Here is a 25,124-nt window from a genome sequence, read left to right on the forward strand (position 1 = left end):
ACTTTTATCAGAGGCTGCTCTCTAGCTGTCACCTTGAGAGTTTGTCCTGCTGGAGGGAACCAGAAAAACAGGAAGTGTCTCCTTCAGACCTCAAAGGGATTTCAAATCTCTAAAGATGAGGGATTTTTGTCTGAGATGCAACAAGCATATTTGATCCATCCCCCTCCTCACCCCACTTCCCTATGTGCACACACCACATACATCACTCAGTGGAAGTGGAACTTTGTTTCAGAGTCTGACCAACTGAACAATACCTTCGAGGGGCTGTTCTGAAATTAGTTTCGTGGTGGCAGATAGGGACATTTGTTCACTCTCTCCAGGAGCTGTCAGGCATGACAGCTGGAGGTCGCAGGGTGACAGCCTGCTGACTCGGAGCTGGGTCTCTGGTCCCTGATACCTAGTTGCTCTGGCTGATGCTGTGGGAAGGATGAGCATCTTTCTGCCTTTCCTGTGCTGTGGGTTGTTTTATGGTAGTACCTGCACCTCCCTCCGGCTCTCAGCTCTGCACTGTGTGTGGCTGACAGGCTTCACGGAGCAGGCAGACACGTTGGTGTCATGTGACACTCCTGGGCTCTGTCTGTCTGCCACCAAATGTGTTGTCACCTTCCCCCCTCAGCACGCGATACCTAGCTGCCTTTGGAGAGGCCTCTTGGCTCCTTTAGGAATAACTACCAAAAGAGCAGCTGTCTTTCAGCCTCCTCCAGACTGATTGAACTGGGTCGTTGTCAACCTGTTGTTGGAAGGGCTCCCAATGCAGCAGGCTTGGCTGTCATTGACATTTATAACTTGGAAGCCACGTCACAGATGATTTTGCATTTCCTATAATCCTTTAAGTAGCCTTCAGAGCATTAAGCACATGGCTTCTACATACTTTGGCAACTTCCAGGAGAGTAGAAAGAGTTGGGCTTTCCAGAAGGTAGATAAGCAGCTCTCTGTCCTCCCATATTGTAAAATCATGTCTCCTGATGTAGGTGGGAAGAAGTTGCCCCGGCTTTGTGCTTGGGTGTGTGGAGCCATGTGAGTCAGTTTGTATCAGGAGATTATTGGTTTCTAAGCACAAGTGGCTCTTTAACTCGGACTGCTATAGAGCCTGTGGTAACTGATGTAAGAAAATCGAGGTCAGAAAGTGTTCCTCACATGGGCTGGTAGATCCTGTACCTAGTCTTTATGCCTTAATTTCGGAAAGAACCAGTTTCTCAGCTTCACTTCTTGACGCATGACTAGAAGAGAAAGATGCAGTGTTCGTGGTAAAAAGTAAAATTAAAACCAAATCTACCGCAATAGATCATGTGAACAAACACTACCAAAGAAAGTGGAGAAAGGGCAGAAATTGGAACACATTTTACAGACTGTGGTTCTGTCTAGACTGTAACTTTTCTGAGGGCTGGGACCGACCCTGTTGCCCCTCATGCCACCAGTGGCCAGCGCAGAACCTGGCACGTGGCAACGTGATGAGCTGCACACATGAGAGTAAAGAAGAAAGGGTGTAGAAAAGTTGATTTCATTTTACAGTCATGTGTCACTTAATGATAGGGATGCATTCTGAGAAATGCATTGTTAGGCGATTTTGTCATTGTGTGAAAATCATAGAATGTACTACACAAGCCCAGGTGGGCTAGCCTATTGCTCCTAGGCTACAAACTTGTGCAGCACATTATTGTACAAAACACTAGAGACTAAATCAAGCAAAAAGGAAAATGATGCAGTCGAGAGGCGTGATCAACACAGCGTACTGCCGGCCTGACACGGCATCCTGTTGTATAAGTAGGAAGAGTACACTCTAAATGAACGACACGAAGCATCGTAGATACATAAACCAGCCCTTATCACCAGGTGGTGTGTGCTGTACGTAGCTGTGTGAGCTGTCCTTGCGCACACTGGCAGTGCAGCAGGCTTATTTACACCAGCATCACCACAAACATGTAATACATTGAGCTGTGACATTTTAGCCTTTCTTTTTTAATCCGAGGATTATGTTCACTGCTTTTAGAGAGAGAAAGGGGGGTTGGGAATAAAGAGGAGAGAGAGAGAGAGAGACGTGGGGGGACAGAAACATCAATGTGAAAGAGAAACTTTGATTGGCCTCTTCTGCATGTGTCCCACCAGGGATCAAACCCGCAGCCCAGGTGTGTCCTGACTGGGGAGTGAACCTGCAACCTTTTGATGCAAGGGACGGTGCTCCAACCAACTGAGCCCCCTGGCCAGGGCACATGACTGTATTTTTATCCTGGTAGTGCTGACGTGGAAATACATTAATCAACAAATCCAGATTATGGGACTTAAAGTTAATTATGTTTTCCCGTTGATGTCAAAGATGAGTAATCTTGGAAGAGGTATGACAGAATTGGGGATTGAGACAACAGGCCTTAGAAGTGATTAAAATGAAACACTTTCACTGCCTGTGCTCAGGTTTCTGCCTGTGGTGCTCAGGACATCAGCCCCGTCTGACGGAACGTGAGTGCCCGACCTTGTCCGTGTGCCGTGCAGCTAGGCCCAGCGCATAGTTTGCCAGGCAGGCGTGGGCAGGAGCAAGCTCTGGAGCCAACGTGATAGTGGACACAGGCTTTGGGAAGATTGTCAGCTGAGGGGTGTTTGTCACCTTCCTGGCCCTTTGCCTGTGGTGTGCCTTGGTACTGCATCGGAGCCCTCTTTCTCAGGGCCCAGGAAGTGCCCTGGAGTCCCTCAGACTGTACTCCACATAGCCATGGCCCACTATTGATAGAGGAGCATGGTGGACTCAACCCCGCTTCCCTCCTGGCCCAGGGAAAGGTGAAAGGTGCCAGGGGCAGAGGTCAGGGCTGTGGAGAGCCACTTGCCTTGTCACCAGGCCAGATGTGGAGCGGCAGAGCAGCTGTCTTCTCAGGCGTGCCCAGTTTGCACTGGATCTAATCAGAATTCCCGATTCGTGGCAAAAGGTTTCAGAACAACATCTTGCATCTGTTCTCTGGCTTTGCTTGAAAACAATATTTAAGAATTTTAAAATATTTCAAATATCCAGACGAGAGATACCCAGACAAACACAGAGACTTACTAGAACGCTCACAGACTTTCCCCTAGATTCCCTGCCCTTCTGATCTCACTAATCACCCGTCTTATTAACTGTAGGAGATGCTTCCGTGGGCTTCTGTGAAAGTTACTGTCCTTTTGTCCCCATAAGTTCTAAAAGTGAGGTCTACCTGGAACCCAGACCTGCACGAGGCGGCAGCATACCCACTCTCTGAGGAGGGCTGGTGCTGTGTGGGTCTGCCCTTACCTCCGGTTTTCTGTGTTCATTCTGTTACGTCAGGGCCCTTGGTGCCGTCTGTGTCTGTTTTTCTCCCCATTCAGTGTCAGAGAGGCGTGTGCGAGTTTTGGTTCTCTTTTCTAGCTAGTTCAGGACTCCCTGGTAAAGGGCAAGGCAGTCAGTTCTGCTCAGCAGGGCTAACGCCATCTCCACATCTCATTCTCTTCCTGTAACACGTTGTCATACTTCTTATTACCGCACACCGGCAACTCAGTTTCTCAGTGGCCGCTCGCTTCTCCCCAAGCCAGCGTGGGGCTTCTCCCTGTGTGCCCATCTCCCAGCAGGAGGGAGGCGAGGGCCATTTCACATCGCCTTCAGGGTTAGGGTGATGGATAGACAGCATCTGTCCGGCAGGCTGAGGCTTCCGCTAAGGTTAATTAACTTAGTTAAGACCCATTGACAGGTTTCTGGTCTTCACCGTGGCCATTTTCTGGGACCAGAGCCCGTGTTATTTTAGCTGTGTTGATGGATGACTGATGATGATTCACTTAACTCTTTGTTTTGGTCTGAGCCTCAAGCTGGCTTACAGGAACCAGGTCTGCAGCTTACATACACATGGAGGGGCCAGCGGAGTACTTATCACCACCGTGAAAGGAAGGGTGGGGGGAGTTGCTGAGCTAGGAGGACTGAGGGGAGCCTGGGTGAGGGTGAGGCGGGAGGGATTGGGGAAGAGGGTGCCGTAGCCTTGGGAATTTAGCTGAAGAGTTTGGGGACCGGGGGTGCTTGTAGTAACTGAACAGTTTTGAAAAATTCTAAGCCATTGTTGTGTGGTACAATAAAAATCAATCACTAGAAAAATGAAATAAAAGAACAACAAAGTTCAAAGTAACAAGTCTTTAATTTTATTATTAGATTCAAAACATGGAATTACCCTATCAAATTGTTACGAAATTTCCCAGAGCACTTCTTTCTTCACAGACCAGAAACCCTTTGTGGATTGCCCCCACTCCATGGTCCCCTCCCCCCGCGGAGTGGCACGGACCCAGAACGTGTGGGTCTCAGCTCTGTTTCTGCCCTGTTTCTGTATGCTGGGAGGCCCATCCTGACCTTTCTGAATGTGGGTTTTATGCTGCTAAGTGGTGGTTGCTCAGCATGGTTCTGCCCTCCCTGACAGGAAATGTAGGACCAGGACAATAGGTGCTTATTCCTGAGTCCCTGGTCCCAGTGGGTCTCCTTTATAGGGATCCTTCTGGAAGGAGCACGCTAGAGACTATTTTATATATCCCCGGGCCACCTTGACTAGGTGTCTGACCAGTTCATTGGAAAGGTGTATGGCCTGCGTTAGTGACCTGTAACAAATGGGCATCCGCATGTGTCTGTGTCTGTCTGTCTATCTATAGTTATTTTCCTTGTCCACAGTTTTAGACTGGTGGTTGGGGGGTGGGGGAATGGCCCCTTTAAAGAAGTCATTTAGTGACCAAGACCAAATAGGCTTGACTTTCTGAACACAGGCCCTCAGGGATCACCCTGCGCTACTGTTCATCCCAGCTCGCTGGGAGTAGGGAACAGGTGGAGGAGCAGCATGGGAGGATTTTTTGGCTGGGCCTGGAAGTGGTTAGTGTCACTTCCCATTCATATCCCCCTGCCTAGAACTCAGTCACCTGGCCACGCCTCCCTGGGAAACAAAGTCTAGCTGTGTGTCCAGGGAGAAGAGAACGTGGATTCAGTGAGCAGCGAGCATTTACTGTAGCCACCCCCCTCTCCCGCTTCTCTGACTCACTCATTAGAATCTTGTTCACTGTTGCATACTTTTATCCAAATGAAGTCACGTATTCCTCTCTCATGCCTCCCCCTGGTTACAGTCAGGCATTCCATTTTCATGCACTGGGCCGAGAAGCAGTGGAAGGAAAAGAGAATGGAAGCTGCCTCAGAATTCGTGGATAGTGATCCTGGAGGCCGCTGTCAGCAGCCAGGAGTGGCTGGTGCCGACTGTGAGAGTAAACTGGATGTGTGCCGTAGGTCGCATTTGGATTTTTTTTTAAATCAAGGTATTTGTAAGTTGTGAGTAATGCTAGTCTTCAAAAAGGAAATGACACTTAGGTGGAGGGAACCCCTGGTTCAGAGGAAGCCAGTAGCCCATACTGAAGTAATATACCTTAATAAAAAGCTGACGTGGCTCTAATATCTTTATAAGTCACTATCCTGCAGCAATGAATTAAAAAAACAAAAAGACACCTTTATTGGCTCTCAGTGCAGGGAAATCTGAGAGCAGAAAGTGAGAGGTGAGATCTGTGGGAGTGTGAGGGGTGTGTGGTGGGGCTCCTGGCAGAATTGCAGGGTGTAGCATTCTCCTGGAGCCCACGTTTACTCGGATGTCAGTCTGAAGAACTGGACTAGGCCTTTTTGCACTGAGAATCTACTACTAAAAACCAGCTATGTAGGTCACGGAAGAGGTGAGATGCCAAAATTATGTGGTAACCCAGAGATTCGCAGCCAGAGGAAGATATGCCCACCCTAGGCCTGCAGGAGAGATGGGAGGAAGGGGCATTATCACAAATGGAAGTGGGGTCCCCTGGAAGGAGCTGCACCCTGGGCAGATTGAAAGAGGGTGAGAGCCCCTGGCCTCTTGTGTGCCTGCCCTTCCAGCTTGTGCTGGAGCCTCCCACAGGCCAACCTGCGGGGAGACCAGTTGGCAAGGGTGTTTGGGACATGTCCATTCCCTGGATGCCTTGAAGAAAGGACAAGGTGTGCAGAGAATGGATTTGAGATGAAGGAGGTTGATGGCTGGCACGGGGAGTGTGGCCTCTTGGTGAAAAGGAAGGAAGAGAAACAGATTGAGTGAGAGATTGCTTTAGGAAGAAATTTTGATTTTTGATTTTTGATGTCTTTCTTCAAGCCATATATATGCTTGCATCTGTGGTTCTCTATTACTACCTATGTTCTTTTTTCTATAATTTTGTCATGCTTTTTACACCCTGTGAACTCTTTTTATTGACATACAGAGTGGGGCAAAAGTAGAATTACAGTTGTGAGTGTGCAGAACAGAGTTTATTCTTGTATTATTGTTTATTAATTATTGAATTATTATTGTCCGTATGACCAGCTGTAAACCTCCTTTTGCCCCGCCCTGTATTTGACTCCCCACTAACGACTAATGTTGGCTGAGTGCTCACTGTGTGCTAGGAAGGTAGTGCCTTATCTGTACAGCGTATCTTGTTTTAGTTCACTTCGTAGATCCTGTGCTTTCATCAGCGTCGAAGCAAGACCCTCCACCAGCAAAAAGATTAAAACTCAATGAAGGCTCATAGGATAGTTAGCATTTTTTAGCACTGAAAGTATTTTTAAATTAATGTTACATACATTGCTTTGTTAGGCATAATGCTATTGCACACTTAATAGAATACAGCATAGTGTAAACCTAACTTTCACATATACTGGGAAATCAGAAAGTTTGTGCGACTCACTTTGGTACTTGCTTTATGGCGGTGCCGATCGGAACCGAGCCTGCAACGTCTCTGGGTGTGCCTGTTAATTTATTACATCATCACAGCTACTCTGTGAGGCAGGTACAGTCGGTTCTCATTACCTGTGGATTGGGTATTTGCAGACTTGCTCACTTGTGTTAAAACTTATTTGTAACACCGAAGTCAGTAGTTACAGTGCTTTTGTGACCTTTCGCGAAGCGGAGGGAAACCCGAGTTGCCTGATGGGCACGTTCCCAACTGAGGTGGAGCAAGCTGGCCCTTTGCCGTCCGGTGTCAGGTCCCATACTGTACATGTGTGTCCTCTTCGTGGTCTGATTAGTGCCATTTTGTGAGCTTTTTTAAGAAGAAGTTCTTTTGCTGTTTACAATGGCTACTAAGCATCATGCTAAAGTGCTGTCCAGTGTTCCTAAGTACAAGAAAGCTGTGACGTGCTTTAGGTAGAAAGTACATGTTAGATGACGTATTCAAGCCTGAGTTATAGTGTTGTGGCTGTGAGTTCAATGTTAATGAAGCAACAGTATATATTAAATACGGTATCAGTGCAGAAACACATATGACATGCTTATATGTCGATCAGTTGACAAAAATGTTGTGACCAGAAGCTCACAAGGACCTACCCCTGTACTTCTCTGGTTCAATGTTTGCTAATTCAGTGTCGGTGGTGACTCTATAGGATAAAGCTACTGTGAATAAAAAAAAAAGCTGACTGTGCTACTGTTATTCCCGATTTATAGAGACAGAGGCCTATAGAGTCAAGCACGTTGCCCAAGGTCACCCAGCAGGATCAGAACCCAGGCAGTCTGGTCGCCTGCCCTTCCCTCTTCAGCTCCACGCTTTGCTGCCTTTCGTATCTGTTTCCTACTGTTTTACACCCTTCGGAATCTGCTGCCGATGCTGCTGGAGTCAACCCTAGTGCTGTTTGCAGTGATAAAACTCCTGTTGGTAAAGCCAACAGTTCTCTGCTTGAGAATTGTGATGTGTATAATCCTGCAATAAAGGTAACAATATTTGACATTTGTATAAAAATCTCCATGTGTTTTGAATGCCTCAGTTCTCACAGCAGCGTTACCCTACATTCCATAAATAAAAACTGGCATCCTGGGAGGCTGTGATTTGGTCAGGGTCCCAGGATGAGAAAGTGGTAGAACAGAGACTCACACTCTGAACCCCGGCTCTTCTGCGGTACCCAGGCTGCTGCTCCCCTCGGTACCGAGGGGACTCTCAGGGGGCTGTGAGCCTGGTGGCTGCTGCTTCCATCCTGGGTTGACCTGGAGCAACCATGGAGAGAGAGAGTTGTGCGTAGAGAATACTTTTCTTTAAATAGACTATTTCCAGGTTCATAGAAAATCTCCCTTGGGCTCAAATGACTTTTTGGGAAAGAAGTTAAGTTTGTTCTGTTCATTAGGGGAATATTTGGAAATAAGTGAGAAATAAAAGGAAAATAATTGGAGGGCTGCTGGAACTTTGTCATTGGTCTACTTTCTCACTTAAATGTTGTTCCTGCCTTTTTCTAGTTTCCATTTGTCACTCAATTTGTGTTTGAATAAGAAGTAGATACAGATATTAAGAATTATAAATGTACTATATAAAAGAAAGACGTCCTTGCAAGGGGATCACTGTACCTGATTTCTGGGGTACAGCACATCTGGAAAATCCTCAGATAACATCCTTTCATTCAACATTGTTTTGTTATAATGGTGATGAGATGCTGTAGAAACTTAACTCTCATTTTTTATCACTAAGTTTATGCTAAAACTAGTTTCATCATTTTGCTCACACTCACAGAACCTGTCGACACAGGAGGACTTACTGCACTCTTCCACCTGTGTTCTAACCTCTACCCCAGTGATTTTCAACAGGTACCGAATTTGCTTCCTGGGGGACATCTGTCACATCTTGGGGGAGGATGGGAGTAGGGCATGTAGTGGGCGGAGCCAGGAAAGCTACCAAACATCCTACGACGCACAGGACAACCCCACAGCAAAGGATTATTTGGCCCAAGTAGGCAGTAGTGCTGAGGTTGAAAGACCCTGCTCTTCCCTCAATATTAACTGAAGAGTTGTCTTAACGTGTGAAACACAGAAGCTTTTGTCTAAACTTTGACATTGATTTTGTGTTTTTGGAAGTCTTTTGTTTGCCTTATTCTTCCGCAGCTGCCCACGGGGCTGGGGTTGGGAGTGGTCCTCTCCAGGTACCCACACAGGGCGGTACTTATCTGTAGAAACTAAAAACAGTAAAGCCGACTTCAGCAGGTCTGCTTTTTTGTTATCACAGTGTGTGGGCAATTAATTCTAAATTCTTAGATGAGCACACTTCGTAAACTTACACGCTTTAATAAGCATATTTTCTACATGGAAATGTATTTGGAGAACTGCTGGTCATGCCGTTGGCCCTGACACGCACGTGCTGAGCTATGCACGTCTCTCTGACAGTAAGTTCCTGACAGTTCACAAGTGGAGCTTGCTTCAGGTGCAGCTGATGCTTCTAACCCGTGGTACATGGTACAAGGAATATAGTACCGCCTATTTCTATGTTTAAATAGACTTCTTCAATAAACGATAGCGCAGTTGAAGATGAAGAAATGGAACTGGAGTTTCTTAAATTCTGTTACTCTCTGTGACTTTTTGGAGTTTTTATCTGATTAAAATTTAAAACAATGCAAGAGTGGAACGCTTAGGTGTGCTGTTGTTTGATGAGTGCATACTTTAGTTCATAGGAGAAATGTTTTACTGAATTTTAAAGTAACTTCAAAATTAACATTCTTTTTAAATGGTTGTTTTGGCTAATCAAGAATATAATGATAATTGACTATTGCATGATTGTTGCTGGAAATAATTCTGTCCTTTGGGGGAGGGAATGTTACATAGAAATCGGCCCTGTGTGTCCCCACGCTAGGGGTGTCAGTGTTAGGGTGCTTGAGACCTTTAAGGAAGATGAATGAAAGAGAGTGGAAGCAGGCCCAGCAAATGCAGTTCATTATTTCTGTTGATCTGGTTTCTGTCCCTTGTGAAACCTGCATTCTTTCAAGTGCTACGTGGGATTGAAGTTCTGACCTATTAATGTCTTTGTGAGAGTAGCCAAAATTCCTTCCACCTTCATGTTTTAAAACATTTTGGTTGAATTATACATAAAGAACAGTGCACACATTGTTAGTATACAGCATGATGAATTGCCACAGCCAAACGCTCCTGTGTGAACGTACCCGGATCAAGCAAGCAAACTGAGCAGCACCCAGAAGCTCCTTTGTACAGATCTCCATTCACCCCTGTCCCAAGCGTAAGCACTGACTGTTCCAATAGCACAGATCAGTTTTGCCTGTTTTGGGATGTTACGTAAATGGAATTGAGTATACAGTACATAACGAGAAGACTAATTTTTAACCCATCTCTGGGTTTTGATTCTGGCTGGACACACTTGAAATATTCTAAAATGTGGCAGTTAGGTAAAACATCCTGCGATTTGAGCAGCAGTTGAACAAAAGTCCCCACTCTGTTTCATGTGTGGCCTCACTAATAGAAGCATTGGCCTTCCAGTAGGAACATCTAAAATGCTTGCTTCTGTAAGGAAGACCACAACCAAATTATGGTATTGCTTGTTGGGCTATTGAATTTTAGTTGGAAGGCAGATAATTGTACAGAAATTAAATTGGAATTTGCGTATGTGTTGAAGCAATCACGTTCATTTGCAGCTAGAGTAGCCTACAGGCTTACAGTGTAGTCAGCGAGCTGGACACACCACAGCGAAGCTTGTAACTGCATGGGGGTTGGAAACCATAACACTGCAGTGCGGTCTCGTTGCGTCAGTGTACTGTATGCAGAGTACCATTTTCTGAGGAGTCAGCATGTCTCGTCTATAGGGATGGAATGGATGAGAGGCTTCATCACTGAAGTTCGGGCCATGGGGGTCTGAAATCGCCCTTCACGTTAGGGGAAAATTTAGTACTCAGTTTGAAGACTTTTGGGAACGTTGAATTAACATAAAACTGTTACTGAGAAAACATAGCCTCCTCTACAACCATCATCCGTGGTGAGAGTACTACTCTCACTCCTTCCTGGATCTGCCAGAGGCTGGCTTACTCACGGTGAGCTGCGGGGGCCACGTTGGGAAGTTGGTGTGGCTCCCGCTGAGGTGTTATGTGGCAGCAGGCCACGTGGGACGGGAAAAGCATTTGCCACGCAACTTCTGTTGGTTCCAGCAGAGATGAAAAGGAACAGTTCTAGAAGAATTGTTAAGTCAGGGATATTTGTCTCTGAGAAGCTGGTCTTGGCTCACTTAATTTTTCGGTTGTGAAAAACATCATTTCCTACAGTGGTTTCTAGCTGTCTTCTCTAATTAAAATAGGGAAGAATCTTATATGCTTTATTCTTTGAAACTTATTTGTGTCCACTTGCTTAATCTGCCTGTGTTTTGCATTTTCAAGCTTTTGATGCAGGAGAGGCAATGCTTGCAAATAAAGTCGTTCAGGACTTTGAGATAGGAATTGGATCGTGACACTCCTGGACTTCAGTCTCTTCAAAGTCACTCTTTAGCCACAGGTAGCTGTAAGTCCTGCTGTGGCATTAAAGGTCCCTGGTCACTTTGTCTTGCCACCCAGAAGGACTTGCCTTGGCACCTCCTGTACTGTCCAGACAAGCAAGGGAACTGTGCCCTTGGGTGGGACTGTTTGCTGGTACCTCTCTCTCCATTCACAGGCTCTCTTCCTGCTGGGGAGGCCTTCCTCCATCATCTTCTTTTTATTTTTCAAGATTCCTTGCAGGGTTTTCTTCCTCGATCTTCCTGGATAGGATGGGAAGAGTTTCTTCTGTGTTAGAGGAGTTTCGGTGTTTTTGTGAAACCTGTGTCTACAGTGTACTCCTGCATTTGTCCACTGGCCTGGTGTGTGCCCAGCATCCAGAGTAGTGTCCTTCACATACAGGCGCTTAACAAATGCCTATTGAACCAATGGGCGGATTTCATTTTTATATTACATTCTAATTCATGGACATGTCCCTACTACAGTTTGAGGGCAGGGATCACGCCTCGTCATCATCCCATGCTCAGCGCCCGAGAGAGGTTCCCCAAAACGCTTGAATGGAAGACGAGCATTTTATGCCTAGAGGCGGGTAGAGTTTGCCCTGTACCCCAGTCATTTGTATTAAGCCTTGAGTGTTTGGGCAGAACCTCATCCTGTGGCTTTGTGACAGGTGCAAGGGAATCCCAGAATGCCGTGGGGTAGGAAACATGCCCTGTTACTCCCCCATCCTCACCCCCTTGTTTTTGAAGTAGGAAAGTCTCTTGTATGGGCAAGTATTGATGAAGGCATTCATCTCTCAGAGAAAATTCCTGACAGTGATGTTGATTACCCTACTGATTGCTGATGCAGGAAAACATCAGTTTAAAAAAAAGTGGATTATGTAAAGGCAATATGAATTATCATCCTTTAAGGGAGATAGCTGTCATTTTTATATGATCACTACAGCCCAGTAAAAGTTCCTAGAATCAGATCATAGCGGTGTTTATTTAGTTCCCAGAAAAAGAAAATAAATAATGGGATAGAGGTTTTCCAAATTTAAGTCTTTCTTTCCCTAACCTGCTCTTTGACAATCACTTATTAGCCTGTGAGTGCCCTGCAGGTCATGAAATGACTAACCGAGGAAAAATTGCATTTAGTAGGAGAGCAGAGAGATGTGCGTTTTTACTATTTCCGGCATTTTCTGTGGTGCCGAGGCCTCTGGCCTCAACACACACCCTGTCCTTCCAGTTGGCTTGTTCCTGAGTCAGAAGAGGGGATTCCATGTTGCAGGATGCCCGGGTGTCCCGAGAGCCGTGATGTTAGGGGCTCTGCTCCCTTCACAAGTTTTGAGGACCCCTGAATTATGAAGAGGCACATTGCCTGAGGCCTGTGGTTCGCACAGCTTGGCTCCTTGCTCCCAACTTAGGGGAAAGAAAATGAAAGAGAAGACTGACTCCAAAATGCAGTCCTCAACGCTGCCTCTCTCCACGTGGGAGAATTGAGCAGATCAGCGTGGATGGTCTGGGTACCGCCACATCTGGGACGCATTGACCTTTTGTGGAGTGGTTGTTACTCTGCATGGATTACCGCACACTGGCCTGGGCACAAGGGAGCTTTGCTCAGCCTTACGGGCAGAAAGGAGACAAGTAAAGACTGAGTGGCCATGGGACAGTGATGCGCATCACGAAGGTTTCACCTGCTGTTCTCTTGCTGTGCTGTGACGGTGCCACCTCGGAAGGACATTCCCGTTCCCAGGCCTGAGGTTACTAGGCTTTCTTACTCACCGCAACCCTGCCCTCAGAGCCACTACCCTTGCCCAGAGAAAAGAAAAGTTGCTTTGACTACTGTGAAAGGATCGAAGGCAGCTGCACGGGCAAGGCTCTCCTCTCCCTCTGTCTCCCCTTCCCTATCAGTCTTGAGATCCCCACTTCCTGCTTCGGCCTGAATTCCACTAAGGGGGCTGAGTGCCCGCCTGCCAGGCTGGAAGACCTTCAGTCACTGATTCCTCCCACACTAGAGCATAGGCACTGACACCGTATTTTCCCTGACAGTGGTTTTTGCGAGGACAAGCTAGTGGGGAACACTGGCTCTAAGAGACTCAGGTAGGCTGCTGAGTAGTGACCCTTGGCCTGTAAGGTGGTGGTGGCATAGGCTCAGGTGCGGGGAGGGGGATGGTGAGGAGGGTTGGCCACCTCATTTCCCAGTGATCGGGCCCCTCTCCGTCTTCATCTTCCACTGCCCTTCCCATGGTGGGTTTCACTCCCACCACACCTGTCTTCTTGTACTTCCCCAGGTCTGTGTACTTTAAAGCGTCTCTCATTTTCTGAAGTGATGTACGTGTGCACATAAACACACACTTGCTCGTCGCTCCTTTGCCCTTCTCTCCTGTTGGCAAGCAGGTGCCCCAGTGGCAGGTAGGGACTTTCTCATATTTTTTGCTGAGTCTCAAGTTCCTAGAATGCTCAAATATTTACTGAAGGAGTGCATGAAATGGAAGGACAGCCAGCCGATGTCCTGGTTATATAATTTCTATTTGAAAAATTGCTATGACTGCCTGAGGTTTTAATTGCAGTGCTAGACACATTGAAAACATCAAACTGTAGTATCAATTTAATAAAAATGAAGAAATATTGAACACTTTAGAGTTTAAATAATAGGAAAAAGTGAGGGAAGAGGGTATTGGTGTCAACCATAGGTGGGTTCTGCCTGGGGTGATAGAGATGATAACGAAAGGGGACAACTTGGAATCTATTTATTTGTAGCAGTGAAATTCATCACTTTCATTTACATCTTGTACCATCCAGCTGTTGATTTGTGTTTTTGTTGGAAAAGACTTTCAGGGAGATAGTTAATCTCCCCCAGTGCTGTCTGTGTTCTCAAAATTAGTTTTCCCAAGCCACGAAATTAGTCAGTTCTGCCGTCAGAAAGCCCATATTCTTCCCCAAGGACAGGAGCATGTGGCCATGGTAAGGATGGCGAGTGGGGGCGTGTGGGGATGGGGAAGAGCAGTGGCCATGTCCCTCGGACGGGTGGGCAGCGGCTGTCTCTGCTTTTCCTCAGCTAAGGGGTGGCCTCTAGAGACAGGGGAGCTTCTTTGAATTCTGGCCCCTCTACTGTGTGGCCGTGGGAGGTTCCTTAACCTCGCCGTGCCTCTGCGCTCTCATCTATAAAATGGGGATGATAACAGTACCTGCTCCATGAGGTTGCTTTAAGGATTGAGTTACCCTATTTTTCGGACTATAAGACACACCCCCCCATTTGGGAGGAAATGGGGGTGCATCTTATAGTCCCAATGAAGCTTACCTGGCTCTGGGGGGAGGGGGCGGTGGTGGAGCAGGGTTTTTTTTTTTTCTATTTTCCTCCCCTAAAACCTAGGTGCGTCTTATGGTCTGGTGCATCTTATAGTCCGAAATATACGGTGATACATGTAGAAGGTCTTGGAACAATGTCTGGCAGATCAATTACTCAAAACTTTTAAACTACTATTGTTGAATGGGGAACTTTTGTAGTCATTAGCAGTTGGTGTAAATTTTAGCAGATAAAAGTTATGTTATTTGGACCTGGGTATTGAGCCAGGATGCAGCACTTGAAGCAACTGGAAATACAGGTGTGAGGGGAGTATTCTGATACCAGGTGGTATACTGCAATAGAATTCTATGCTAACCGTCCGGCGTTGGTGTGAATCCCATAAGTTAAAGGGTATGGTCCCCAGCAAGACCGTCCCTACTTCAAATGTCAGCTGCAAGCGGGGCACCCAGGCCTCTGGCACTTCTGACTGGCCACAAATCCGAGGGGTTCCCACGAGTCCCTCAGGTTCAATAATTCACTAGAAGGACGCACAGAACTCAAAGAAGCACTATAGTTATGATTACAGTTTTATTTTAAAGAATATAAATCAGGATTATCCAAGTGAAGAGACATAGAGCGTGTGGTCAGAGGGGTCCAAACACTGAGCTTCCGTGCCCTCTCCCTGTGGGATTTAGGGTATCCTGGAACATCGTTGCGTTCAAGTATTGGTACGAATCCCCCCTGGGCTCAGTGTGCAAAGTCTTTCTTTACTGGGTTCCTATTGTGTAGGCATGATTGACTGAGTGATTGGCCATGTGGATGAACTCAATCTCCAGGCCCCTCCTCTCCCCAAGAAGGGGCTGGCTCGTAGCCCCATCCCCCTAATCACGTGGTTGGCCTTTCTGGCCGTCAGCCCCCAAGCTGAGTCTTCTCATCTCTTAGCATGATCTCAGGTGTGACCTAAGGGGCTCATGAGTAACAATAACACTTACGTTACATGGGAGTTTTCAAGGATGTAGTTTCCCTCTTAGGAACCAGGGACAAAGCCAGTCAGTTTTTTGGCTGTACAGTAGAGGGTCATATTTGAGATTGAGATACAAGTCGGTGGCCTGGGACAGGAGCCCAGCTCTTGTCTTGCTGTTGTCACTCTCATCTGGTGTCAGGTTGGATTTATGACTAGGCAATAACATGTGATTAGTCTCGATAGCTCTAGCTTTTCTTCCTTTAGAACAACTTCATATAGTCTCGTGGTGATTAAGCCCCCTTTTGGGATTTTATAGTGACCTTTTACTAAATAAGTCCTGAAGACAGCATTTCTGAATTTGAGTCTTTCGACAATGTCTTTGAAATTGGTCTGTGGTGCTGTTTGAATACAGTGAGTTACTGACTGGTCGCAGCTGTCTTTCTGGCTCCCAGAACTATCCTTCTCGATAAGTGCACCCCATTTCTAGACAGACATGGGGTGCTGGCTTGTGGGGGGGAGTCTTTCTGCCTGCTGCATCCCTGACCACCAAATACTTGAGGCCTGATGATCTGCAGGCTTGTGGTAAGAGCTGTGGTTGTCTTTGCTGTTCTCAGCGGTCCCTAGTGAATGCCCACCTGATTGTTCCATTTGTTCTGCGATTCCTTTAGTAAGTGTGGTTTTTGTAGTCTATCTCTTTGGCGCTCTGTATTCCAGGCTGCTCACTAATGTGAACATCGCAGTAGAAGCTGGTCCCTGCAATTAAAGATTGAGTATTTCCAGAGGCTTTTTCATCTTTTCTTAAGCATTTGTATCCCGTGCCCCCTTTCCCCCACCCCCCACTTCTGTTAGGTAGCATTGCCCAGAAGGGCTCAGCTGATTAGGGCTAATAAGTGGCTGAAGCACCTTAACTAGTAAAAAGCTCAAAATAAGCCCTTTGCTTCCAAGTCATTTTTTTATATTATGGTGATATATGTATGTGTGTGTGTGTGTGTGTATGTATACATATATATATGACATAAAGTTTATCATTTTAACCATTTTAAGTGTACAGTTAGTTCAGTGGCATTGAGAACATTCACATTGCTGGGAAGCCATCACAGCATCCTCCTCCAGAACTTTTACGTTTTCCCGCTGTCCCCACTGGACAACAATTCCCACTTGCCCACCCCTGGCACCCACCATTCTCTGTCCTCTCTGGGACTGCCTATTCTAGGTAAGTGAGTGAAACCATGCCGTATTTGTCCTTTGTCTCTGGCTTCTTCAGTGTAGAATAATTCCTTCGGCGTACACCTGTGTTGGAGCAGGTGACAGAATTTTCTTCCTTTTTAAGGCTAATACTCAGTTGTGTGTGTATACCACATACTGTTTATCCATTTATCTATTGATGGACATTCGGGTGGTTTTCACCTTTTGGTTATTGTAAATAACGCAGCCATGAACTTGATGTGCAGTTATGTTTCAGTCCTTACTTTTAATTCTTTGGGACACACACCCAGAAGTGGAATTGCTGGATCCCAAATCCTTTTTGACACAGGAAAACAAATATGCTCTTTTATGTGGTTAGTGTGACCTACCTCAGACATGTCAATCACTTAGAACGGCGCCTGGCACAGAGTGAGGGCCTGATAAACATCGTAGTGGTGGTTTTTATGAGCAGTAGTCATTTGCACCTATCCGATTGGCAAATGATTTATTGAGTGACAATAAAATGCAGATAATAGAAACTTTGGTGAGAGTGTAGGGTACATGGGCAATCTTATACATTGCTAGTGGGGAGTATACATTGATACAAGTTTTGTGGAAGTTTACTGTAGGAATATTACTTAAGTGTCAAAAGCTTGGAAATCCTCTTAGGTGACCTGGTAATTCCTTCATTCGAAGTAAATTGCAAAGGTAGGAGTGAAAGACAGTTTAATGTGTTATTTTTTGATACAGAAAAGTTGGGAGAAAAATAAAATGCCTAATACTGTGCAAAAAACATGGTGTGTATGGGCAGTGAAGTACTGTGTAGCTTTTACATTGTGATCCAAATATTCTCGTGGGAAAGTGTTTAACATGTGATAAAATTTAAAAGCAGACTGTATGAAGGCAAGTATCACATTTTGTGGTTTACATATATGTGTTTGTGTAGTATACCAAAATCTTACTAGTAAATAGTGCAGGTGTGGGATGATGAATAATTTTTAAAATTTCTTTGTGGTTTTTCTGGTTATTTGGCACTGAGTAAGGTTTTGGCATCCATCAAGTATTATGTTTCTATTAGAAAAGAAGATGGAAAAAGAAGATTCGGGTTGGTCATGTGAAATGTTAACAAAGTAAGCCACAGGGGAAGACCCCTGCTGAGCGGGCCTGTCTTACAGGGGTTCCCAGCACCCACTGATTGACTGACCTTGTGCCCGGCTGTGGTGCACTTGCCCTACAAGCCCTCCTGCCCAGCCAGACTCCAAGGCCCCAGCTTGAATGTGAGCAGCCCCCCTGCCGCCCTGAGTCTGGTGGCTGGTGGTGGTATTGGATGCGGGGCAGTCTGCCCTCCCTCACATGCTCAGAGTCCTGGTGGTTTCTTAAAGAGTTCCCTGCTGAGACACGGGGGGTTTACTGGCATTCCTGAGATTCGGAAGGGTATAGTTTCATCAAGTGTGATGAAAGCTAACTTCTACGGGATCCCATTTTTGGATCCCATTTTTGAGTTTTTGTTAAGTCTCCCTGGCGTGCCTGATGCAGACGTTTAACATTTATGTCCTTGTAGTTTTGTGCATAAAATTCGAGAAGGTTAAAAATAAACTTGCTTGCTGTTGAGAATTGATCCTAAGCAATACATCTTCCACTGGACGCGGCTGCCAGATGGTTTGTACCTCCTACTGGGTTAATGAACAGACATTTGCCAAAAACCTTGAGTTGCTCTTGAATCATTCAGTTCACCTTAGGCGCGAAACTGTGCCAGTGGCAATTTCCATTTGTTTCTTTTTCTCTCCACATTTTGATTTTAGGAAGGAGAAAGAGATGACAGCATCTCTCTGGGATAACTTCCTATAGGTTGAAGTAGTTTTATTGGTGGTGTATAGATATGTCTCCCTAAGTAAACGTATGTTGTGCCAACTTCTGGGAAAAGCAAGTTTCTTCTCAGAACTATCTTTCTTTCTTTTTTTAAAGTATTTTTTATTATGTTATTACAGTTTTCCCAATTTTTTCCTCTCTACCCACCCTCTACCCTGCCCCTCCAACCCCTCCAGCATCCCCCCCCTTAGTTCATGTCCATGGGTTGTACATATAAGTTCTTTGATCTCTCTGTTTCCTATACCATTTTTTATCTCTCCCCATCTATTTTATGCCTACTAATTATGCTTTTTCTTCCCTGTACCTTTCCCCCCATTTCTCCCTTCCCCCTCCCCACTGAAAACCCTCCATGTCATGTCCATTTCTCTGATTCTGTTCCTGTTCTAGTTGTTTGCGTAGTTTTTGTTTTCATTGTTTTTCTTTTCTTTTAGGTTCATTTGTTGATAGTTGTGAGTTTGTTGTCATTTTATTGTTCATATTTTGATCTTTTTTTCTTAGATAAGCCCCTTTGACATTTCATATAATAAGGACTTGGTGATAATTAACTCCTTTAACTTGACCTTATCTGGGAAGCACTTTATTTGCCCTTCCGTTCTATATGAAAGCTTTGCTGGATACAGTAATCTTGGATGTAGGTCTTTGCCTTTCATGACTTTGAATATTTCTTTCCAGCCCCTTCTTGCCTGCAAGGTTTCTGTTGAGAAATCAGCTGATAATCTAATGGGAAAACCTTTGTAGGTAACTGTCTCCTTTTCTCTGGCTTCTTTTAGGGTTCTCTCCTTATCTTTACTCTTGCATAACTTTATGATGATGTACCTTGGCATGTTCCTCTTTGGGTCCAATTTCTTTGGGACTCTCTGGGCTTCCTGGACTTCCTAGAAGTCTGTTTCCTTCGCCAGATTGGGGAAGTTTTCCTTCATTATTTGTTCAAATAAGTTTTCAATTTCTTGCTGTTGTTCTTCTCCTTCTGGCTCCCCTGTAATTCGGATATTGGAACATTTCAAGTTGTCCCAGAGGTTCCTATGCCTCTCTTCATTTTTTTGAATTCTTGTTTCTTCCTTTTCTTCTGGATGGATGTTTATTTCTTTCTCTTGTTCCAAATTGTTGCTTTGAGTCCTGGTTTCTCTCCTGTCACTGTTGGTTCCCTCAATATTTTGCTTTATTTCATTTTGGGTATCTTTCATTTGTTTTTTCATTTTGCGACCAAGCTCAATCAGTTCTGTGAGCATTTTGATTAGCAGGGCTTTAAATTCTCCATCAGATAGGTTAGCTATCTCGTCATTGCTTAGCTCTCTTTCTGAGGCTTTGCCCTGTTCTTTTGTTTGGGCCATATTTCTTTGCCTTGGCACACCTGGTAAGTTGTAAGGGGTTGGGGGCTTAGGTATTCACCCGGGCCCGGCAACCCTCCTTGCTGCGCTGCCGTGCTGCCTGTGGGGAAGGGGCCAGAGAGGGAACAGTGCAGCTCGCCTGCTGGGCTCTAGCCCACCTTCCACCGAACTCTCGTGTGAGGCTGGGGGTTTCTCCCACAGTGACAACCACCTTAGTCCACAGTCAGTCTCAGTTTCCCATTCAGTCAGCCCCACCTGCACAGTCCACCGCCTCTGGTTGTTCTGGTTGATTTTTTCTTGAATTCCTTGGTTGTCGGAGTTCCATGCAGTTTGATTTTCTGATGCTTCTGGTTGTTTATTGATTTTAAATTGGTTGTTATCCTCTGTTTGGTTGTGTGAGGAAGCAACAGGTTTCTATCTACGCCTCCATCTTGGCCGGAACGCTCAGAGCTATCTTTCTAAAGGTAGCTTTAAAATAAAGTTCTGCCTGAGGTGGAACAGGACCTGTGCAGGTATTAGTGCGAAGGAGGCCAGAAAGGATGGGGCTTGTGTCTGAAATACCGATTTCAGCGTGGTGTTCCCTGGGATCTTGGCTCACTCATTCTTGCGACAACCTTGAGCAATAACCGGGAGGCAGACAGTGGAATATTAAGTTCATCTACCCAGTAGTTGCCCAACCAGCCTGAAGATAAGATGTCTGGGTGCTGTGTGGTAATAATAATGTTTGAGTCAATCTAATCAATTTATCCCACAGACTCTGAAATAAATGATTGGGGGGGGGTGTTTAGAATCCAAGAGCCTTGGTCCTGCCAACAAATTGTTTGCCTCTCCCAGCAGGCGTAGATCCCTCAGACCACAGTAGAGAAAACGACCACAGTAGAGAATACGTTTAGCTCTAATCACTTAAGCCGGTTCTGAAACCCTGCCTCCTTCACCAGGCCTTTCTAGAGACAGGAGTGTTCCTTAATTCTGCCTTCACTTTCTGCAGGGGGAAGGCCCTGTCGAATATCTCTTGTGAGCATTTATGCCTCTCCTTGTTACTGGTATTTTGTGGTTCAGATGGTACATGCCTCACCTCAGGAAGCCGATAAAGAGTTGAAGTTGAGAGCTGTTTTACCAAAATCCAGGAGTCTTTTCTCTGTGATCCAAGTGGGTTGCTAGGGCTCTTAAGGTCCAGCGGTATTTTATTAGTGGCTGTGGCTGTGAAGGTCACTTATCTCCTTTATATTCATTGTCTCTGATCTCACATGTCCCCGACACAGTGAGCATTGGTGTCATACATAAGGGAGGTGGTTAACCTCCGTGAGTAAAGCACCCTTTGGGATATTTCGTCAACAATTTGGATTCCCTCAGGTTCCCAAACCAGCTTGGTTCACTTGTCACCCACCCAAAAGGGTGACTTGAATCTGAATTAGCAGATACTGTACTAGCATTGTGCCCTTTTTAGTCTTTGACAAATATAACACCCTCAGCCTTTTTAAACTTGACTTAGAAAAAAGTTTTAAGTATGAATTTCCTGTTTTGGAGAAGGATTTATCTTTTCAGAGGTTCTAAAATAGTGTTTTGATTTTAGTCTGGGCATTGTGTATAGCAGTTCTTACTTCATTTTCCACTTATGTTAGATTATAATCTTCTAGAAGTAACCCTAGAAATTAGAGGGTGGAAAGATCTAAACATTTTAATCATGGAGTCAGAAATGTCCCATAATACCCTGTTCTTATCTCTGATATGGGTTGTAGCATGTTGTTTCATAATTTATATATGTAGGTCTCTGTTCCCTTCACTCAGAGAGTTCCTGGTGGAGTGGGTTTCCTTTACCTCATTTATTTTTAATTTCTAGTGCCTACTGCATTAAGTACATCCCCTCGTAAAGTTTGCCTGGAGCCTTTTTAATGTCCATAATCTTCGTTGTGTTTGATAGCTGAGCGGTGTGTGTGTGTGTGTGCACGCGTGCGTGCGTGCATTTGCGTAGAACTTCTGGGTTGGAGGATCTCCCTTCCCAAACTTGGAATTTTGTGTGTGTAGCTTGTGTGAAGGAGCAGCCTTTATTCTCTGTTCTGTGCTGGCAGAGACCCTGGGCTGGGTCTTTGAGGGCTGGAGAGACCAGGCTTCACTGTGCCTGGAATTGGCTTGAGTTCTCCAGCAAGTCACTTAATATATCTGGGCATCCGGAGCAAATGGTCCAAAGGCCCCTCACCTTTAAAATACTGTGATTTTTAAGAATAAGAATGATTTGCTTTATTTTGGGGGAACTCCAGGGTAAACAGTAAGATGATCCTCATAGAATTAAAAGTACCTTTTTCTCAGTCTATCATTCGAGGTCGCTGCCCTTGGACTCCTGTTTAGTACTCTGGGAATGGTCATAGATAGTTGAATATTCTCATTGCTCTGGATTGTTCTTTAACCTTTTGTTAGACATTTGTTTAGTCCTTGTGCCAAGTTATGTGTAATTAGCAGAAGTAGAAATTTTCTCTAAGCATAGAATTTGTCTGGATTGGCTTTGTGTTTGGGAATTATGACCTATGACCTATCTTTGGTATTTCAAAGAATATGTTTTCCTTTAACTTTGAAAAGAGAAGATTTTAGGCTGTTGCTTCTGGTGCTCAGGTAGTATGAGTTGTGTGTGTATAATTTTATTTTCTTCTTCAACTCTTAAGGTTAAAAGTATATAGTATCTAAGGGAGCTTATTAAAATATTGTTTAATGTATGTGTGTTTTCTTTCTGATTCAGTGTAGGGTATGTTTTCAAAGCAAAATTGATGATTTAAAAATATGACAGCTTAGATTTCATGCTGCGCTAATTGTTTTTCTATTAGATGCAAAATTGTTTTTCTATTAAGTGCAACTCCTGCTAAATGACAGTTGAGGATTGTAAGTGACAGGGATCTTTATCTCCACTTTTATCCTTAAAGGTTGTGTCTCCTGTCTTAACAGACTAAGTAAGGAATAATAGTGTAAGGAGAATATGTCTGTTGGTTGGGTTTACAAGGAGATTGCCCTGAGCCATAGGCTGTATCTTTGAATTTTAAGTTATTTACTCAAAAGATAGCACAGTTAATTTAAGAGTTTCATTCATTCATTCACCATATGTTTTTTGTTGTCTCACTGTGCCAGGTACCGAGATGCCGGCAGTGGGGGTCAGGGATGTGACCAGAGTAAGCAGTTCTTGCCAACAAGCACCCAGCAGACGGGAGGGCATGTATATCACAATGTACTTCAGCCCATTTTTAAAAAGTCTCCCAAGACCTTAGGAGTTGGGACATTTTTACATTTGAACTTGGCTGTGATATTGAGGAATTTTTTAGGTCAGGAAGCGCCTTCCAGGCAGAGGGAACGGTAATAGCATTGGTGAGACTTGTTCAGAAGTCGTGAATAACTTACATGGTGATTATTGGTAGAAAGTTCACTTTAAAAGGTAGATTGGGACATTGGCCAAAAGAGAAATGCTTGTGTTTTCAAGGGGGTCTGGCACTTCAAATCCGAGGTTGAGGGTGAAAGGAAGGTTTCAGAGGCTCCTGATAGAACTTGCCATCCTTCGGAGCTGAAGGTGATGATGTCTGCCCTGTTGTGGGGCGGAGGAGGAAAGGGCAGTAGGAAGGGATGGCTTTTTGATCAGCAGTTCTTATCTTATTCCAAGTAGAAAAGAAATGTTTGGTGTTAGGACACATATGCAGCTGCTCTAACAGGAACCCGAAACCATAGTTAAACAAGATGGAGTTTATTTTCTTTTATGTTAAAATCAGCCAGAATGGCACTTCTGTTCTGCTTAAGTCTCCTTCCATAGGGTCACATTGCCATGTCCAGTGTTGCTGTCCCTTGTGTGGCCCAGGGTAAGGGAGGACGAAGGATGGGAGGAAGGGTGTGGGGAGGTGATGACCCAGAAGTTGCCTGGGGACAGGAGTTGATCCCATTGCCGCCTACTGCAGGAGATGTTGGTACTCTGCTCGATTTCTGACTCTGCAGGAGAAGGGGAGAATGGCTTTGGGGGGACAGTAGCAGTCCATCACAACCCTATTTGGACCACTCATCTGTAGCTGAAGCTTTGGTAACTGGAAACGAAAGGTTCTTTAAACCCTGACTAACCAAGGAGGGTAGCCACAGCCTACTTTTTCCAAGTTCTTTTCACTGGAGAATAAAACATGTTATTATCTCTCTGCCTTTTCAGGGTCTCTGAGCCTATTAGCTGGCCTCAAGTTCCCTCCCTGACCTTTCCCATCGTGCACAATACAAATGTACTGCTGGGCATGTACCCTTCTTGATCTAAGCATTTCCAGCCTTCTGACCTAGCATTCCTGAGTCCTGCCAAGCAAGTGGCAGGAATGCCCAGGATGTTTGCTGGAGGAAGCCTTTAGCTCTTGAGTCCAGCTGGATGTGAGGTTAGTTTTCTTGGGCCATCTGGCCTCCCTCCAGGGTGGCTGAGTTAATAAGACCTCTTGGGTACTTCAGTACAAGCAGCCTGTGCACCTGGAGTTCCGTGGGTGTGGCTAAGCACGGTCAACTCACCCTTGCCATAGTGCTTATAGCAGCCGCCCCCAAACCTTCCTCGAGCTCCACATCACCTGGAGGAGGGGCTGGTTAAATCTGTGTGTTCCTGCAGTCTGCCAGAGTGGACCAACTAACGCAGGCTCTCAGGGTGGTGCCCAGGAGGAACACCTTCTCCACGTGGGTTTGTTGGTGGGCAGCTCTGGGAGCCTCTGCATTGTAACCACTCTCTTACTATGTACCACTTACTCCTGGGAACTGTTCCACATTTCCCTTTCCATTGAAGAATTTATATTACAGCTTAATTTGTAAATGCTAGGCACTGGGCTGTTTCTGATACTCAATAAGTATGAAGGAGAGACCAAAGTTTATTTTCAAATGAATGGTATTTTTGTGAAGCTCCCTGACTCCCTTAAAATGTATTCTCACGGCATATTAAGTTGTCTTAAAACACTTCGGTTAACAGAAGGTAAAAATAAGCACACCAGGCAATGTTACGTGTGCATCGTTTCAGAGAAATTAAATACTTTCATATCTTCCAAAATTGGTGATAGATTTTCAAGTAAACATTAAACTCCATTCCAGAGTTTTTCTGTGAAGCCAGTATTTCTTAGGGAAATCTTTTGCACGTAATTTGATTAAATTCTAAGTGAGCTGAATTCCTGTCCTTTCTTAACTGCACGTGTTTGCCTCCCGTCCTCCAGCTCCTGTGGGAAGGCAGTATGTTCTCCTGTTTCCTGACAGGATTGAGAAGCTTGCACTTCCTATAAGACAGAAGCTCACAGAATGGGTCTGGAGTCTGGGGCAA

At 45.2% G+C, this 25,124-nt stretch overlaps 1 protein-coding gene across 9 annotated transcripts in view; it reads left to right on the forward strand.

The window, feature by feature from the left end:
• MGAT5 (alpha-1,6-mannosylglycoprotein 6-beta-N-acetylglucosaminyltransferase) overlaps positions 1 to 25,124 on the forward strand; it is a 335,766-nt gene that overhangs the window by 45,604 nt on the left and 265,038 nt on the right. The gene's annotated exons all lie outside the window — the stretch shown is intronic.

This window comes from Desmodus rotundus, chromosome 2, assembly GCF_022682495.2.
Source record: "Desmodus rotundus isolate HL8 chromosome 2, HLdesRot8A.1, whole genome shotgun sequence".
In the NCBI taxonomy this organism is placed as follows: domain Eukaryota; kingdom Metazoa; phylum Chordata; class Mammalia; order Chiroptera; family Phyllostomidae; genus Desmodus; species Desmodus rotundus.